This window comes from Erythrolamprus reginae, chromosome 1 (assembly GCF_031021105.1).
Source record: "Erythrolamprus reginae isolate rEryReg1 chromosome 1, rEryReg1.hap1, whole genome shotgun sequence".
NCBI lineage: Eukaryota > Metazoa > Chordata > Lepidosauria > Squamata > Dipsadidae > Erythrolamprus > Erythrolamprus reginae.
The window spans coordinates 339,196,039-339,216,099 of record NC_091950.1 but is presented as its reverse complement, the minus strand read 5'-3'; the positions used below and the strand labels follow the sequence as shown (position 1 = coordinate 339,216,099).

The following is a 20,061-nucleotide window of genomic DNA, read 5'->3' as shown; positions in this document are numbered from 1 at the left end:
AAAGTAGATAATTATGAACAGCTAAGATTAAGAACTGGGAAAGACAACATGATTTTTTAAAAAGAAAAACCAAATGTGAATTCTAGTAGTTGGATAAGTTTTTCTTGTGAACTGACATTAAATTAAATAAATAAATAAAATATGTAACAATAAAAAACATTGGAGCTGTGGAGATAAAGATGCTCACCAGTACTGAAGAGATAACACATGATACTTCAGATCGTGCAGAATGCAGCTGCGAGAGCAATCATGGGCTTCCCAAGGCATGCCCATGTTACACCAACACTCCGCAGTCTGCATTGGTTGCTGATCAATTTCCAGTCACAATTCAAAGTGTTGGGTATGACCTATAAAGCCCTTCATGGCATCGGACCAGAATATCTCCGGGACCGCCTTCTGCCGCACGAATCCCAGCGACCGGTTAGGTCCCACAGAGTTGGCCTTCTCCGGGTCCCGTCGACTAAACAATGTCATTTGGTGGGACCCAGGAGAAGAGCCTTCTCTGTGGCGGCCCCGACCCTCTGGAACCAGCTCCCCCCAGATATCAGAGTTGCCCCACCCTCCTTGCCTTTCGCAAGCTTCTTAAAACCCACCTCTGTCGTCAGGCATGGGGGAATTGAATTTTTTCCCCTTCCCCCTAGGCTTATAGAATTTATACATGGTATGCTTGTTTGTATGATTGGTCTCTTAAATTGGGGTTTTTTAGATTATTTTTTAATATTAGATTTGTTACATTGTTTTCTTTATTGTTGTTAGCCGCCCCAAGTCTTCGGAGAGGGGCGGCATACAAATCTAATAAATGAATGAATGAATGAATGAATGAATGAATGAATGAATGAATAAATAAATAAATAAATAAATAAATAAATAAATAAATAAATAAATAAATACAAAAATCATTTCCAGACAGGACCGCTCTTAAATTTAAATTAGGCTGCCAACCATGAGTGAACAAGTAGAAAAAGGGCTAGTAAACAGGAATATAGCAATAATTTTTCCCCATTTCTATGTTAAATGAGGAAGTCCATTAAAACAGAATGTTAATTAAAGACACATTTTTAATCATTGAGAGTGTTTGTTCATTCTAGAGTAGTTAAAGTTTGAATTCAAGCACTTTTGAGAAGAAATATGCAAATGATAGAGAAACAGATAAAATAACACAACTCAAAATTAGCTTCTGGTACGAGTTGATGTAAGTCCGTGATGGCAAACCTATGCTATGGGTGCCCAAAGTGGCATGCGAAACCATGTTGCCCAGCACTTGCAGCCTTGCCTGTTTATCTTCCGGATTTCTGGTACACATGCACACACGGGGACTAGGTGTCTTTCATGCACATGGTAGTGCCGAAAACAGGTGTGTATGCACACTGGCCAACTGCAGGTTAGAAACTGAAAGTTTGGCTTTTCCAGAAAGCAATCCCTTCATGCATGCAGCAGTGCCAAAAACTGGGCAGCAACATGCATTTTTATATTTTATTTTATTTTATTTTATTTTATTTTATTTTATTTTATTATTTTATTTTATTTTATTTTATTTTATTTTATTTTATTTTATTTTATTTTATTTTATTTTATTTTATTATTTTATTATTTTACTTTACTTTACTTTACTTTACTTTACTTTACTTTACTTTACTTTACTTTACTTTACTTTTCTTTACTTTACTTTTTATTTTATTATTTTATTTTATTTTATTTTATTTTATTTTATTTTATTTTATTTTATTTTATTTTATTTTATTTTATTTTATTTTATTTTATTTTATTTTATTTTATTTTATTTTATTTTATTTTATTTTATTTTATTTTATTTTATTTTATTTTATTTTATTTTATTATTTTATTATTTTACTTTACTTTACTTTACTTTACTTTACTTTACTTTACTTTACTTTACTTTACTTTACTTTACTTTACTTTACTTTACTTTTCTTTACTTTACTTTTTATTTTATTTTTTTATTTTATTTTATTTTATTTTATTTTATTTTATTTTATTTTATTTTATTTTATTTTATTTTATTTTATTTTATTTTATTTTATTTTATTTTATTTTATTTTATTTTATTTTATTTTATTTTATTTTATTTTATTTTATTTATTTTATTTTATTTATTTTATTTTATTTTATTTTATTTTATTTTATTTTATTTTATTTTATTTTATTTTATTTTATTTTATTTTATTTATTTTATTTTATTTTTTATTTTATATTTTATTTTATTTTATTTTATTTTATTTTACTTTACTTTATTTTACTTTACTTTACTTTATTTTTTATTTTATTTTATTTTATTTTATTTTATTTTATTTTATATTATTTTATTTTATATTTTATTTTATTTTATTTTATTTTATTTTATTTTATTATTTTATTTTATTTTATTATTTTATTTATTTACATTACTTTACTTTACTTTACTTTATTTATCCAATAGACAATACATATTGAAGAGAATAGACATGTACTAATATATATAAAGAAAAGGATAGAAGAAAAGATATAAAAATAGAGGAGAAGATATATGAAAGGAAGAAAAGATATATGAGATAAAGGACAGATAATTGGACAGGGGACGAAAGGCACACTGGTGCACTTATGTACGCCTCTTACTGACCTCTTAGGAACATGGAGAGGTCAATTGTGGATAGTCTAAGTGGATAGTCTAAGGTAGTGGTCCCCAACCTTTTTTCCACCAGGGACCAGTTTCAGCAAGACAATTTTTCTATGGCCCGGTGGGGGCGGAAAGGGGGTTTAGCTTATCGTTCCATTGTCTCTCTCCCCCCCCTTTTTAATTTTGCGGGGGAGTTGAGGTGACAGAGGGAGGAAGGGTAGGAGGGGGCGGTTTCCTGTCTCTTTCCCCTCCTGTTCACTCGGGACCGCCGTTTGCCTTTCAGCAGTTCCAGAGGATACCCCCCCCCATTCTGGCTGGGATTGCAGCAAGGAATCCCAGAGCAGGGGGAGGTGCCTCCACGGACACAGTCACCTTCCTTTGCGATCGCTGCCTGCTTGGAGCGCCCACCACTGCCAGGTCTGGTAATTTTCTTGCAGCAAGGAATCCTTCCAAAAGAAAATTACCAGAGCTGGTGGTGGGGGTTTCATGGTCACACACACACCCCTGGCTTCGCTCCCACCCAGGACCCCGGGAATAGGGTGGGGGAGCCTAGCAAAAAAAGAGCTGCACAATGCCAAAGCCTTTTCGTTTGAGCTGCAGGCAGAGATAGGGCTTCGCAAGGGCTTCGCAAGGAGGAAATAGACCACTTTCGACGAGAGAAGAAAGACAGGAAAGGAAGAAAGCAAGCAAGCAAAGGTTTTCTCAGCCCGAGGCAAATGGCGGTCCCAAGTGAACGTGAGGGGAAAGAGACAGGAAACACCTTGGCACTCGCTGGCTCCACAGCAGCTGCTGACTCCGCGGACCGGTGCAACATGCCTTGCGGCCCGGTACTGGTCCGCGGACCGGCGGTTGGGGACCCCTGGTCTAAGGGATAATACCAAACAGCTGATCATGACATGCATCCATACTAGAACCCAGAAGTTCAGCTTTTCCAAAGTGTGGCCCCGATGAACATGCACATGTGATGTTTCCACGTGACAGGTTTGCCATCATTGATGTGATGAACAAACCCATAATAAGTGAACCCATATCCTCCATAACAGATTGAAAAGGGAAATTGTCACTGCTGAGGTGCTTCACTCCAACATACTGTGTTCAAATTCATTTCAGGGCACAATATTTTAAAAAGGAGTCAGAAAAACTGGGACAGGTTCAGAGAAGAGGACTGGGGATGAGCAGAGGACTAGGTTCTGTGAAGAGGGAATAATGGTGCTGGTTAAGTTTAGTTTTGAGAAAAAAATTACTGAGAGAAGTTACCACAGCACTTTTCAAATACTGATGATGTCACATAAAAGAAGTTTAAGACCTATTCTCTGTGACCAATATATTCCATGACAAAGGAAAATATTTCAATTATAGGAAGTATTTGTGATTAAAGGTTTAAAAGCTTCAGAACAATTCATGCTGGAACCAATTCTACTGAACTTCTCCTAGCTGGGTTGCTTAAAAAGAAGATTAAGTGGTATCTCTACTTACGAACTTAAATCGTTCCGTGACCAGGTTCTTAAGTAGAAAAGTTTGTAAGAAGAAACAATTTTTCCCATAGGAATCAATGTAAAAGCAAATAATATGTGCGATTGGGGAAACCACACAGAGGGTGGAGGTCCTGTTTCCTCTCAGGAGATTCCTAGAGAGGCCCCGCAGAGGCTTCTCCCTGCTTTTACCGGCTGTGTTTCCTCCCAGGAGATTCCTAGAGCGGCTCCATGGAGGCTTCTTCCTGCCTTTTCCAGTTACAGTTTCAGAGGCTCAGGTTTGTAAGTAGAAAATGGTTCTTGAGAAGAGGCAAAAAAATCTTGAACACCCAGTTCTTATCTAGAAAAGTTTGTAAGTAGAGCTGTTCTTAGGTAGAGGTAACACTGTATGTACATAGCTATCAGTCCAAATGGATTAATTTGGATTTGTGCCCTGAGCAAGGGATTGGCCTAAATTGCTCTATGCAATTCTATTTTCTTGCAATGAAATAAAAACAGGAATAATGGAAAAGTGATCAGTTGTCAAAACCAGGCAAATGACACCAAAAGAAATAATACCTTGTGATAATTTAATAAAGCTCAGCCTGATGACCTTTCAGCTGAAATCAGCCCAAAATAGTCAAATATATTCTACTACTACATTTTTGGCTGCTTTTAGAGCTACATACATAAAATAAAAATCACTAGAGAAAGGAGAACATAAAAACATAAATAAAAGATAGAAATGATATCTTAGGAGTTTAGATAGTTGCAGGCAGCCATCTATGTTCTCGGCCCTTGTTATATTATTCCTTCTCATTATTGCTGATGCAGACATCGGCTGCTATCATGTGCAAATGTGTAACTGTTTCAGGAAGATCTTACCTTCACTCTCCAGCATCCCCATTTTAATGTATTGGGTAACAGATAATTATGGGAAAGCGCTTTGTTCAAGGTGACAAATATCAGTGAAGATAAATACCAAGTAGATTAACCTCCCCCCCCAAAAAAATCCCTTATATGGCACCAAGCAGGTTCTTACATACTTTTGAGAAGTGATATACAATAACTACCGTATTTTTCGCTCCATAAGACGCAGTTTTTTTCCTCCCAAAGTAGGAAGAAAAATCAGCCCCGTCTTATGGAGCGAAGATGCAGGCAGGGGGGGGGGAGGCTGCGAACTCGGAAGCGCCATCCCGCCGGCTGGCTGGCTAGCTGCTGCCTGGCCCCCTCCCTCCCGGAGGAGGGTCTCCCTCCGCACCACCAGCGGCGCTCCCCCCGCCAGCCAGCCAGCCAAGCCCCGCGCCCGCCGGAACCGGCTCCTCGCTCTCCCCCCGCCGCCCGCCGCGTTTGCAGGAGGTGGGGAGGGTCGGGTGGCCCGCCAAGGCCAGGAGGGACGCCGCTGCCCCCCTTCCCTCTCTCCGCCCGCCGCTGCGCCTCCTTGTTGCTCTCACTCACTCTCGTTCTCTCTCCGTTCTTCTCAGCGGTGACGCGCGCACGCCCTGCCCGCCTCACCTTTGCCGAGAGCACTTTCGTACCGGGCTCTCAGCAAGGGGGCTGTAGGAGAAGCAGAGGCCGGCGAAGGTGATATTCAATGTCGGGGGCGCACGGGCGGTTGCGCGCGCTCCCTATCTCCCTGCTAGCCCACTCGGAATATTCAAAATAAGAAAAGCCTTTGCCGGTGAAGGGTTTTCTTATTTTGAATATTCCGAGTGGGCTAGCAGGGAGATAGGGAGCGTGCGCAACCGCCCGTGCGCCCCCAACATTGAATATCACCTTTGCCGCCGGCACCCGCCTCTCCTACAACCCCCTTGCTGAGAGCCCGGTACGAAAGTGCTCTCGGCAAAGGTGAGGTGGGCAGGGCGTGCGCGCGTCACCGCTGTGAAGAACGGAGAGAGAACGAGAGTGAGTGAGAGCAATAGACAGCAAGATAGTGAGAAAGAGAGAGTGAGAGAAAGGGGGGGGGAGAGAGAAAGAGAGAGGGGGAGAGAGAGAAAGAGGGAGAGGGAGAAAGAGAGTGGGAGAGGGGGAGAGATAGCAAGAGAGGGAGAGAGAGAAAGAGAGAGGGAAAGGGGGAGAGAAAGAGAGGGAGAGGGGGGAGAGATAGCAAGAGAGGGAGAGAGAGAAAGAGAGAGGGAAAGGGGGAGAGAGGGGGGAGAGAAAGAGAGAGGGAGGGAGAGAGAGGAGATAAAGGAAGAGGAGAGAGAGAAAGGAAGAGAAAGAAAGAAAGAGGGATAGAAAGAGAGAGAGAGTGAGAGATGCTCAGTGAGCCTTTCTTTGAAGTTGCCTTTCTTTCTTTCTTTCTTTCTTTCTTTTTCTCTCTTGCTCTCTTGCTCTTTCATTCTTTTTTCTTTCTCTTGCTTTCTTTCTTTCTCTTGCTTTCTCTCCTTCCTTCCCTCCTTCCATTTCTTTCATTCCCCCTCTCTATTTTTATTTCTCTTTCATTTTCTTTCTTTCTCTCTTTCTTGCTTTCTTTCTTGCTCTTTTTCTTTCTCTCTTTTACCTTCCCTTCCTCTATTTCTTCTTTTCTTTCTCCTTCCTACCTTCTTCCCTCCCTCCCTTCAGTCCTTCCTCTCTTACTCTCCCCTTTCATAAGTTTCCTTGCTTCCTTCCTCTGTTCCTGTTCCTTCCCCCTTTCTTTCTTTCTTTCTTTCTTTCTTTCTTTCTTTCCTTCCTTCCTTCCTTTCCTCCCTCCATTTCTTGCTTTCCTTTTCCTTCCTCCCTTCTTTCCTCCCTCACTCCCTTCTTTCACTCCTTCCTCTCTTCCTCTCCCCTTTTTGGCTCAAAATATTTTTTTTCTATTTTCCTCCTCTAAAATCTAGGTGCGTCTTATCAGCAGGTGCGTCTTATAGAGCGAAAAATACGGTATTCAACAGAGTGAAGATAAAATCGTCAAATTTTCTGAAGAACCTTAGAGAAAGCAACAAATATTTCTTAAAACAAATATTTTGTTTATATGATCCAAAGATAATATGTGGATAGCAAAAGATCTTTTATAAAACTATACAAACTAAGCAATATATTTAGTTCTTGTTTGTTATTTAAAAAGTTTCATAAGCCTAATTATTTTTTTAAACCCTTTGTAGAATAGTAATTGCTTTTGTCACCAACAAGTATAATGTTAAATGTTTCCTGAAATTACAAACATTTTGAATAAATACTACAGTATCATTTTTCCTCCAGCACAGTGGCTGCAACAATACATGGCTAATTCTCAAAATATGAATATTAGCATAAAGGTCTAAAGCTGTTCCCACAATTAGAAATAAAATAAACCCATTAACTGTGGCCACACAAGCCTACAGGCTACAGACGGGAGACGCCATTGAACTGAGCAACTACAAAAGTTTGCTATTCAAATCACATCAAGATCAAACCATCTCAAACACAATACAGATCTCCTTTTTTAAGTTAAGAATTTGGAACAATGTTTTAAAAACAACTTTTAAAAATACAAAAGAAGCTTGAGATATTATCAGAACATTAACTTCTATGACCAAGTTTCTAGCTGTTGAGTGGCCCTTATTGTTGATCAGTAAACAAACGACATGCCAAATTTGTTCCCGCACAGATAACACAAGCAAAAAGAGTCAAATACTTAAGGAGACATAACACAATGCAGATGTTATATAATTAAACACTTGGAGAAAAAGAAAGTGCATCTTTTTACTGCAACTTCCTGAATAATTTGTTTTGAATTAAATTCTTTTGGAAAGATATTTAAATGTACTTAGTAATTGATAGTGTCTCAGAATTATTATTCATTTTAACCAACCAAATTATTACTTGATTACAATTCTTATAAAACAACTCGAAGTTTACAATGCAACAGTACTATACAAAATGACAAATGTAAATGTTTGTGTTTAGGCTTGCGAAATCTGGCAAAATGGGCACATAGTACTTTTAAATCAGTGTTTCTGAAATAGTGGGGTGGGCAGCCCTGGTGGGGCATGGAGCAATGTCAGGGGGCACGTGACCCCAGGGAATGTGGTTTCTTTGCTGCAGGGAGTTGGGTTTTTTGCTCCAAACAATAGCATACAGCACAGAACAAGAGATACGAAGTGCAGATAACAAACCTTAAGGTACACTATGGAAAAATATTTAACAGGGATGAAAAGAAAGGAGGAGAGAGATGGAGCTAATGAGACAAATGTAAGTCTCACAAAAGCTAAGACTAGGAAATATGATGAAGTGTACGTAGCACTTGGCTTCACTGTGACAAAGGAATAGTGGGAGACGAGGAAAGACTGTTATGTTTACTGTGTCTAAAAATGTTGGCAGCGGACAGCATGAAGCCAAATAAATTAAGGCATCACTTAAGCATATTACACCCCAATCACACTAATAAGCTGCTTGAGTGTTTTCAGCGAAAACCTGCTGAATAGTGCAAACAATTGTCCTGGCGGAGAGCTGGGGGCACATGAAATGTTTACTTCTTCCTAGAGATGACATTACGGAAACACTGCTCTAAATGGATATACCCAATGTTATTGTTATCCCTAATCTATGAATGAAATATATTTGCTTTGACTTAACAGATGTCAATTTAACCATTGTGGTTTAGTGTTACATGTTAAATAGGCTACTTTTTGTTAATAAAGCATGGTTAAACATTCTGATTTAGCATGATGCTCTTGCTCTTTCATCTCTTATATCACTGAAGTGTTGTCAGGTTCAAGGCTAAAGATAAGGTAACAAAATTCAATCAAGTCCAATCCTTGTTTTCCGTACACCCAGTGAAGGGCTACCAAAATTTTTACTACCACACTGTGGGCATGGCTTATGCAGGACGCCCTGCATTTTCTTTCTACATCTTTCAGTGCAAATTGGGTGCTCTGGGGTGGAGCTCCATTTTAGCTACCCAAATGCGTCCCCCTCTGTCCTGGCAGTAGTCTGCCCCTGGATAACACTTAAAATTATATTATATTATATTATATTATATTATATTATATTATATTATATTATATTATATTATATTATATTATATTATATTATATTATATTATATTATATTATATTATATTATATTATATTATATTATATTATATTATATTATATTATATTATATTATATTATATTATATTATATTATATTATATTAATGTATGTATGTATGTATGTATACATACATACACACACACACACATATAATTTTTTAATTTAATTTTCAAATTCAGCAAAAAAACCATGTGACACACACACACACACACACACACACACACATATATATATATTTGTTTTTGTAGATTTTCACGTATGTAGATTGTTCTGAGTTCAGGTTTTGCCCCGTGTAATATTTTGATTCAAAATATTACATGGGGCAAAACCCGAACTCAGAACAATCTACACAGACACACACACACACACACATATATATTGTGCCAACACAAAATATCATCTAGCTAATATATTAATAGATTAAATGATGCAGTTTTTCTAACATAGGGATCTTAACTTTAGGAGAATTTTCTTTCTCATTCTGCAAAACTCTACAATCAGGCAAAGATAACGCAGCAACAAAGAATATTCATTTTAACTGCATTAATTTTTGGCATATGAAATTTTAAAATTCATTTTTCTTTGGTATCAATTTAAAATTTCTCATGTAAATTCTTGACATTTTAAGAGCTGGACCATTAATGTAAAGTTAGATAAAAATTTATAGGAATTCTAATGCAAAGTTAAACTGATTATTACATGCTAAGGCTGCATCTGGCTGTCTTTCCAGTTGTTACAGAATCAATCATGTTTATGTCCATAGAAATGGCCAAATAAATGGCTTGCTTGTTTGTTTATTCAATTTGTATGGAAGCCCTTCTCAAATCCATGACTCTGAGTGGCTAATAAAACTTTAAAACAAGGTAAAATCGTTTTACAAAATTACAAATAACATACAGTGGTGCAGCCAAGAAAAATCACCAGCAATAGGCTTATGTCATAATTGTTATGATGCACCAGTGGATTGCTGATATGTGTTCTCTATCATTTTTTTTGAAAATAATTTTATTTAAAACTACATATATAAAAAATACAATACAATACCTCTTACAAAAAATACAAACAGAAAAATTAAAAAGGAGGGAAAATGTGACAAAGGAACAGAGAAGAAAAAAGGAAATAAATAAAAAAGCCACTTTCCCCTTCATTTCAGTAGATAATAATAATTTAATCGCTTATCGACATCTCCAAATAACACATATTTTTTCTTCTCTGCATAATGTGTCTCTTAAAATAAGAAAAACAAAGTTCAAATACTCCATCAATCAATCTTTGTCTGCAAAAGTCGAGTAACTACAACCAGATGTAACTATTTTCTTCTTTTTACATTGGTTGACTGAGCCATTTTATAAATCTTCCTTGATTTTTTTTTAACCAAGTATTTATTAAACCCATTTAAAAAAACAAAAAACCCTCAGATATTTTCTATTATTTAAATTAAAGGGCTATACTAGTCATTTAATAAAAAATGTTGTTTCGGATTTGCTTGGAGTTGGACTCTAACATCTTTAACAAAAAAGAAAAAAAACACAAATGCTTTTGTGGTTTTAAAATAGTACAAATGATATGAAGTAAATATCTAAATGGAAAAACACCTAAACTTGTTTGGGGGAAATGGACAGTCTAGGAATGCAAAATATGAATGAATGAATGAATGCAAAATATGAATGAATGAATGAACGGAAAATATGAATGAATGAAAGAATGAATGAATGAATGAATGAATGAAAGAGTGAGTGAGTGAGTGAGTGAGTGAGTGAATGAATGAATGAATGAATGAATGAATGAATGAATGAATCAACCCGAGCATAGTATGAAAACAGAGACATCATAAGAAACAGTACTTTGGCCCCATCCTTTCTTTTTTTCTTTCAATCTACTACCAAATGTTTCAATAGTGGGGAGTAAAAACTTCCAAATAGTAAACAGCATTTTGGGTTACATTTTTTTCCCCCAGCAGCAAAGAATGTATTTCCATTCTTTGCAATTCAATTAGTGACGTCACAACTTTCCCTTACTGTATAACAAAAATTTTCTATGGCTTATCTGGAACTGCATCTAACTCCTACATGGAAGCAGTGTGCAGCAGCTGCCAAAAATGCCAACATAGTTCTAGGCTGCATTAACAGAGGGATAGAATCAGGATCACACAAAGTGTTAATACCACTTTATAAGGCCTTGGTAAGGCCACACTTGGAATACTGCATTCCGTTTTGATCATCGTGATGCAAAAAGGATGTTGAGACTCTAGAAAGAGTACAGAGAAGAGCAAGAAAGATTATTAGGGGACCAAAGGCTAAAATATATAAAGAATGGTTGCAGGAACTGGGTATGTCTAGTTTAATGAAAAGAAGGATCAGGGGAGACATGATAGCTGTTTTCCAATATCTCAGGGATTGCCACAAAGAAGACGGAGTCAACTTGTTCTCCGGAGTGCCTGGGGGGTAGAACAAGAGGCAATGGGTGGAAACTGAATAAGAAGAAAAATACCGTAACTTAGAACTAAGGAGAAATTTCCTGACAATTAGAACAATTAACCAGTGGAGCAGCTTGCCTTCAGAAGTTGTGAATGCTCCAACACTGGAAATTTTTAAGAAGATGCTGGATAACCATTTGTCTGAAATAGTGTAGAGTTTCCTGCCTAGGCAGGGGATTGGACTAGAAGACCTCCAAGGTCCCTTTCAACTCCTGTTGTTGTTGTTGTTGTTGTTATCTATGACCATATCTCCTATATCTATTCTCTATTCTAAATTTGAACTGATAATAAAAGAAAAAATGGCCCTTTCCCAACATGTTCTTCTCTTTCTCTGCCATCTCATCAGTGGTGGGATCTAAATAATTTTGCTGCCCATTTGTATGGGCACTGGTGCTCGATACTTCTGCACATACAACTGGCACTCCGAGTTCTAAGAATCAGTCCAAACCTGGAGCATCTGCTGCATCTCAACCTATCCACCATCCAGTCTCTCATATGAAATTCTTTTAAATAGAGGTCTTCAAATTGTAAGCAATCTTTCATTGTATTTTTGTCATTAAAATTGCAGCATTTCAACTGGCTGGATAAAAGAAATGTGTTGCTTTAAAGAACTAATCCCTAATTAATATAGAACTGCTCTTGTTAATGCTTCTTTGTATGACATTGGATGAAAGATTTCTCATATTGTTTAGATTCACATATACAGCAGTAAGTAAAAATAAGCATCATGTTCTACAACAAGAGACAGAGCAAGACAATTTAAACATTTCATTAATTAGGAACAATCAGAGAATCCTCAGATATAAAAGATATCCAAGCAAGTGAAAAAAATGTTTTCAAATTCTGATTTTAAACTAAATTTCTTGTGCATATTATCATTAACTATGTTTAGTTTAAAAAACTAAACATAGCTGATTATTAGTTACAGTACTAGCAGCATTTCAATCTGTGACAGAAAGGACTCTAAAGAGAAATCTTTAAAAGTCTCACTGCAGCATTGCATTTGCAATATTACCTAAAAATAAGAGCATGATGCCAAAAGTATTAATGCACACAGGAGGGGTGGACCTTACCGCCCCCTTCTGATATATATAAAATCAGCTGTATGGTGATCAGATGTGCCGTGCTATCTAGATTAGATAGAAAGCGGGATTTCCCCCTTTGTAGCTAATCTAAATTGTGTGTCCCAGCTGAACCTCCCCCTCGCTGTTCTACTTACCTTTGCTGACTCTGATGGCTTCAAAATGCTCCTTTTTCAGCAATGAACATGCACATACAAAGAGCGTGTGAAGCAAAGCAGTAGTAGACTTCATAGGATTTCACCCCTAATAGTGACAGGTTGAAATACGGCAATTCTGTAGTGCCTTTGTTCTCAACTGCTTTGAAATTCATTAATTTGGTACTCAATGCATTTTGAAAAGAAAATTTTGTCCTGGTACGCATAGTTTGTTTGATACTCAATGGACTATCTACAACTTGTCTGTGTCGGCTGCCTTGTGACTCACCACATTATTCTGTATGGGAAAATTTGTTCAGTGTTTATTGTTTTTGATGCTCATTGTGCCTCCTGAAACCAATTAACGATGAGTACTGATGTACTGCTGTATCATTATAATGCCCTTTTTTGCTAATAAAATAGGCTGTTTATATCACACTGAATTGCTGAGAAAAGCTGGTATTATATACCAATTCATTAGTTACAACTGAGTTTTAGTTTTGACATCAAGTATCTTAACCTGCTACTCTTTACCATATGTATTTTTCTGAACATCCAGGGAAACATTTAAAATGTAGTGGATCAATCTTTTCCTCATCATGCTATCATCATGGTGAATTGTGGCTGAAATGGAGTAGTCTCTCCAAGAAGTGGTGACCCGTTTCATCATTTTTAAGTACTTTTTTCTTAGAAATTCTTCTTTTGGAGCATTAGAAAAATATAAATAGAATAATATATTGTTGAGAAATAAGGTTGAAAGTTTAAAAGTGGGATGAAAAGTGGTAAATGGTAATTTGGGAAATAATTTATGCAATCTTAGGAGAAAAAAAATAGAATTTCTAAAGGAAATTGCAAGCACCACTATTGCAACATTAAGAATAGGAGAGAAAGTACAGTGATACCTCGTCTTACGAACTTAATTGGTTCCGGGATGAGGTTTGTAAGGTGAAAAGTTGGTAAGACGAAACAATGTTTCCCATAGGAATCAATGGAAAAGCGATTAATGCGTGCAAGCCCAAAACTCACCCCTTCTGCCAGTTGAAGCACCCATTTTTGCGCTGCTGGGATTCCCCTGAGGCTCCCCTCCATGACAAACCCCACCTCCAGACTTCCGTGTTTTTGTGATGCTGCAGGGGAATCCCAGCAGGGGAATCCCAGCAGCACAAAAATGGGTACTTCGCTGGCAACGGAAGTCTGGAGGTGGGGTTTCCAGCGAGGGGAGCCTGAGTGAAATTGCTGCATCGCAAAAACATGGAAGTTCTCGAAACCCCACCTCTGGACTTCCGTGTTTTTGTGATGCTGCAATTTCACTGAGGTTCCCCTTGCTGGGAAAACCACCTCCGGACTTCCATTGCCAGTGAAGCACTCGTTTTTGTGCTGCTGGGATTCCCCTGCAGCATCACAAAAACACGGAGGTCCGGAGGTGGTGTTTCCCATGGAGGGGAGCCTCAGGAGAATCCCAGCAGTGCAAAAACGGGCGTTTCGCTGGCAACAGAAGTCCGGAGGGGGGGCATCCAAGTGGTGGTGGCTTGGGTTTGTAAGGTGAAAATAGTTTGGAAGAAGAGGCAAAAAAATCTTAAACCCCGGGTTTGTATCTAGAAAAGTTTGTATGACAAGGGGTTTGTAAGATGAGGTATCACTGTAATACCTATCCAGATGGGGGCAGTAGCTTCACTGGTATCCCAGAAAACAATAGAAGAGATATTACCCATAGAAAAAACAAGTGTGAATTTGACCCTTCAAACGATGCAATCTACCCTTCAAATGATATAGGAGACTATAACAAAGCTACAGAAGGTGATGACAAAAGGACATGGGTACTTGAGAACTCATATAGAAAAATCTGGATAATAAAGTAGGCTTGAGCCAAAAGGTGATACAATGAAATGAACAGAAAATAAAATCGGTGGAATTGAAAGCTGAACAAACAGATAGGAAATTAGAATAAATGGATCAAAAAATGATGGAAAAAAATAAGGATCTAGAGAATTCCTTGATTCACCTTGAATTGAATCAAGCCTCCTTTTATTTGAGGTTTCAAAATGTGGTAGACACAAAAGATGAAGATTTAAGAGAAGTAAGGACAGGATTGATTGCAGAAATTCTCCAGAGGGAAAACACAGAGATTATTAATGAGGTGGATGAAATAGAATAGAATAGAATAGAATAGAATTTTTATTGGCCAAGTGTGATTGGACACACAAGGAATTTGTCTTGGTGCATATGCTCTCAACGTACATAAAATAAAATATACATTTGTCAAGAATCATGTGGTACAACACTTAATGATTGTCATAGGGGTCAAATAAGCAATGAAGAAGCAATATTAATAAAAATCTTAGGATATACGCAACAAGTTACAGTCATACAGTCAACATGGGAGGAAATGGGTGATAGGAATGATGAGGAAAACTAGTAGAATAGAAGTGCAGATTTAGTAGAAAGTCTGACAGTGTTGAGGGAATTATTTGTTTAGTAGAGTGATGGCGTTCGGGAAAAAACTGTTCTTGTGTCTAGTTGTCTTGGTGTGCAGTGCTCTGTAGCGACGTTTTGAGGGTAGGAGTTGAAACAATTTGTGTCCAGGATGTGAGGGGTCAGTAAATATTTTACCCGCCCTCTTTTTGACTCGTGCAGTATACAGGTCCTCAATGGAAGGCAGATTGGCAGCAATTGTTTTTTCTGCAATTCTGATTATCCTCTGAAGTCTGTGTCGGTCCTGTTGGGTTGCAGCACCAAACCAGACAGTTATAGAGGTGCAGATGACAGACTCAATGATTCCTCTATAGAACTGAATCAGCAGCTCCTTGGGCAGTTTGAGCTTCCTGAGCTGGCGCAGAAAGAACATTCTTTGTTGTGCTTTTTTGATGATGTTTTTGATGTTAGGTGACCATTTTAGGTCTTGAGATATGATAGAACCTAGAAATTTGAAGGTCTCTACAGTTGATACTGTGTTGTCTAGTATTGTGAGAGGTGGAAGGGTGGAAGGGTTTCTCTTAAAGTCTACCACCATTTCTACAGTTTTGAGTGTGTTCAGTTCTAGATTGTTCTGGTCACACCACAAGGATAGTTGTTCAACTTCCCGTCTGTATGCAGATTCATCATTGTCTCGAATGAGTCCAATCACTGTTGTATCATCTGCAAACTTCAGTAGTTTAACAGATGGATCGTATGAGATGCAGTCATTAGTGTATAAAGAGAAGAGAAGTGGTGAAAGTACACAGCCTTGGGGGGCACCTGTGCTAATTGTACATATATCTGATGTGATTTTTCCTAGCTTCACCTGCTGCTTCCTGTCTGTTAGGAAGCTTGTGATCCACTTACAAGTGTGTTCAGGTACCGCTAGCTGATTTAGTTTGGTTAAGAGAATGTCCGGTATGATGGTATTGAATGCTGAACTGAAGTCCACAAAGAGGACCCTGGCGTAGGTCATTGGAGATTCAAGATGTTGAAGGATGTAGTGTAGAGCCAAATTAATAGCATCATCTGTTGATCTATTTGCTCGGTATGCAAATTGCAGGGGGTCTAACAGTGGATCCGTGATGGCTTTCAAATGCAACATCACTAGCCTTTCAAAGGTTTTCATAACTACAGATGTTAGAGCAACTGGTCTGTAGTCATTCAGTTCCTTGATGGAGGGCTTCTTTGGCACTGGGATGATAGTCGAGCGTTTGAAGCAGGAAGGAACATAGCACAACTCTAGTGATTTGTTGAAGATTTGGGTGAAGATGGGGGCCAATTGGTCAGCACAGACTTTTAAGCAAGAAGGAGTTATCTTGTCTGGGCCTGGTGCTTTTCCAGGCTTCTGTCTGAGAAATAGATCTTTCACTTCCTTTTCTGTGATCACTAGGGGTTGTAAACACAATCTATACAAATTATGTAAAACGGCATCATCTCCCTCGAAAAGTGCATATACAAATTGCACAAAAGAATTTTCATGATGCTATTTGCAAAATAACAAGGACTGGACCCAATTATGTTTTGGTTGGGGAATACACTATTGTGTACTATGATTTTCTTCTTTTTTTGTATATTGACTTGTTCTGTTATATTTTCTCACTGTTTATGAGTCACCATAGCTTTGATGTATAAGATAGGTAGCCATATATATTTTTTTAATTTAATTAATTGCATTTTATTACTTACATCAAATTCTCTTTACAGATAGTCCTTGACTTACAACTACAGTGATCCCTCGATTTGCGCGTTCTCGATTAGCGCGAAACGCTGCAACGCGGTTTTTCAAAAAATATTAATTAAAAAATAAGTCCGCGTTTTTTTTCCTACACCACGGTTTTTCCCGCCCGATGACGTCATACTGATTGCTGATTGGCCAAAATCTCGACCAATCGTTGCAAACGCAAAAAAAAAGCTTTGCAACTGTTGGAACTTGTTCAGACTTGTTGGAAGATGCCTCCTAAACGTTGCACACGGAGTGGAGGCGGTGACGCTAAAAAGACCAGGAGGATACTCACAATTAAAGAGAAAATTGACATTTTGGACATGCTGAAAGGGGGACGCTCTTATGCAGATGTTGGTCGGCAGTATGGGATCAACGAATCGAGGGAGGGTTGCCATTGCCATTGCCGCCAGCGCTGCCCCAAGAAAGCCGGTGAGAGGAAGGAAGGAGGGAAGGAGGGAGGGAGAGAAGGGAAGGAGGGAAGGAAGGAGGGAGGGAGAGAAGGGAAGGAGGGAGGGTTGCCATTGCCATTGCTGCCAGCGCTGCCCCAAGAAAGCCGGTGAGAGGAAGGAAGGAGGGAAGGAGGGAGGGAGAGAAGGGAAGGAGGGAAGGAGGGAGGGTTGCCATTGCCATTGCCGCCAGCGCTGCCCTGTGGGTAGCGGCGAGGAGCCCGGAAAAATCACCATTGCATTGCCAGCCTCCAAACTTGCATTGCTCCACCTTCTGCGCATGTGCGGCCATGGAACAAAGGGCGCGCATGCGCAGATGGTGTTTTTACTTCCGCATCCAGTATAACGCGGAAATCGGTTAGCGCGGGAGGTCTTGGAACGTAACCCCCGCGCTAACCGAGGGATCACTGTATACACTTAGTGACCATTTGAAATTACAACAGCACTGAAAAAAGTGACTTATTACCATTTTTCACTCTTCCAACCATTGCAGTATCTCCATGGTCATGTGATCAAGATTTGTTGGCTCATAGTTATGAGGGTTGCAATGTCCCAGAATCACGATTGCTTTTTGTGACTTTCCAACAACCAACATCAACGAGGAAGTCAAATTCATTTAACAACTATGTTACTAATTTAACAGGTGTAATAATTCACTTAACAACTGTGTCAAGAAAGATCATAAAATGGGGCAAAACTCACTTGACAATTGTCTTCCTTAGCAATAGAAATTTTGGACCCAGTTGTAGTTGTAAGACAAGAACTATCTCAGTGATGGATTTCAATTTTTTTTTCACTACTGGTTCTATGGGTATGGCTTGGTGGGCATGATGTGGCTTGGTGGGTGTGGCTTCTGGGCATGGCTTGATGGGTATGGCAGAGGAAGGTTACTGCAAAATCTCAATTTCCTCTTGACAGTAGATAGAGGTGGAGTCAGTCAGAGGTCGTATTTACCGGTTATCCAAACTATTCAAAATCTCCATTACCAGTTGTCCAGAACTGGTCAGAACTTGTTGAAACCCACCTCTGGACTACCTTCACTGTACATCAGTACCATCTTCCCCCATACATTCATATTTTTTTATATTTATTTATTTATTATAAAACTTGGCAGAAAGTTTACAAGTGGTGGAACACAAAAAAAGATGAATAAAGCTATTAAAATAAAGTATTTATTAGTTAAATTTATTAGATGGAATATATTTTATAGTGATATTTGATAGACAAACTTATTTCTTTAAATTGACTTTAATTATTTTAATTTTAATTATAATTGTATAATTGCTGGAAAGTATAAAAAAGTTAAGATTTTTATGTTAGTATAGATTATATAGAGATATTTCATTGATTAGTTTACTTTTCTGTATTGATCTAAACTATAATTAGTTTTTCTTTCTGTATTAAGAAGACTTCTATACTGAGCGGAGCAATTGTAGCTCCTTTTTATGTTAAATGTTTGTCTTGTCCTGTCTTACATTTTAAAAAATTAATAAAAATATTTTTTTTAAAAAAGAACTCAATTACATTTTCAATAAACCTGTTTTGTAAAAAAAAACCATGTCCTTTTAGAGACCTTTCAGGATATTCTGCTCCAAGTTTTTAAAATATGCTTTAAAATAATACAATAAAATGCTTACCACTGCAAAAGAAAACAAATCCTGCCAGACATTGAAACCACAGCCCCTAATGTTTAACCACAACTACTGCCTGTCTATTTAATCACTGTTTGCAAAACACAACTCGGTAGCCATCATTTTATTGTTTGCAGAAGTTTGTGTTTTTAAATTTCATGTTAAATAAACTTAAAATGTTACAGACACATTGATTTGAACACACAGCATCCCTATAATAAATAAAATTGGAAAAATGCACCTTTCTTAACTAGTAAATTATTTAATACCATGTATATATTAAAAACTCTATAAAGCTATAAAATTCTATACGGATATATTTGAAAGCTGAGCAACTGATCTAATGTCAGTTGTGTACTTAATGGAAGGACAGATGCCCCTAATGGCTGGGATTCCTACTTAATTCTATTTTAAAAAACAGAAATACTAAATTTCAATTCCTATTTCCAGCTGTTCTCTATCGATACTGTACTGTACTGTACTTTCAATGCTAAAATGTAAATAAGCATCTTTATAATTTAGAACTCCTAGAAAGAAATACCAGTCTCCCAGTTCCAAAAATTAATGAATTCCATGAGAATTCATTTAATGATTCATTTATCACTTCAGCCTTGAAAGACAGCATTTAAGGGGTGACTTGATCGAAGTGAATAAAATCATGCATAGGACAGAAAAGATAGATAGAGAAAAATTCTTTTCTCTATCACACAATACTAGGACGAGGGGGCACTCCTTAAAGCTCATAGGTAAGAAAGCGAGGACAAATAAAGGGAAATATTTCTTCACTCAGAGGGTCGTTGGTTTATGGAATTCACTTCCAGAAGAGTTTGTGACAGCTGTCAGCCTTGATAGCTTCAAGGCAGGATTAGACAGATTCATGGATGTCAAGTGTATTGGCGGTTATTGAAACAGATGTCCATGTGCTGCCTCTATGTTGGTTGAGGCAGGCAGGATTCCCTGGAGTACCATTTGTTGGGGGTCAAGGGAAAGGGAGGGTTTTGCCTTCTCTTTCTGCTCAAGATCCCCAAGGACAATCAGTGGGCCACTG

General features: G+C 37.8%; 1 protein-coding gene across 5 annotated transcripts in view; it reads right to left on the bottom strand.

Moving 5' to 3' along the window:
- Positions 1–20,061, bottom strand: part of FMN2 (formin 2) — a 624,734-nt gene that overhangs the window by 132,586 nt on the left and 472,087 nt on the right. The gene's annotated exons all lie outside the window — the stretch shown is intronic.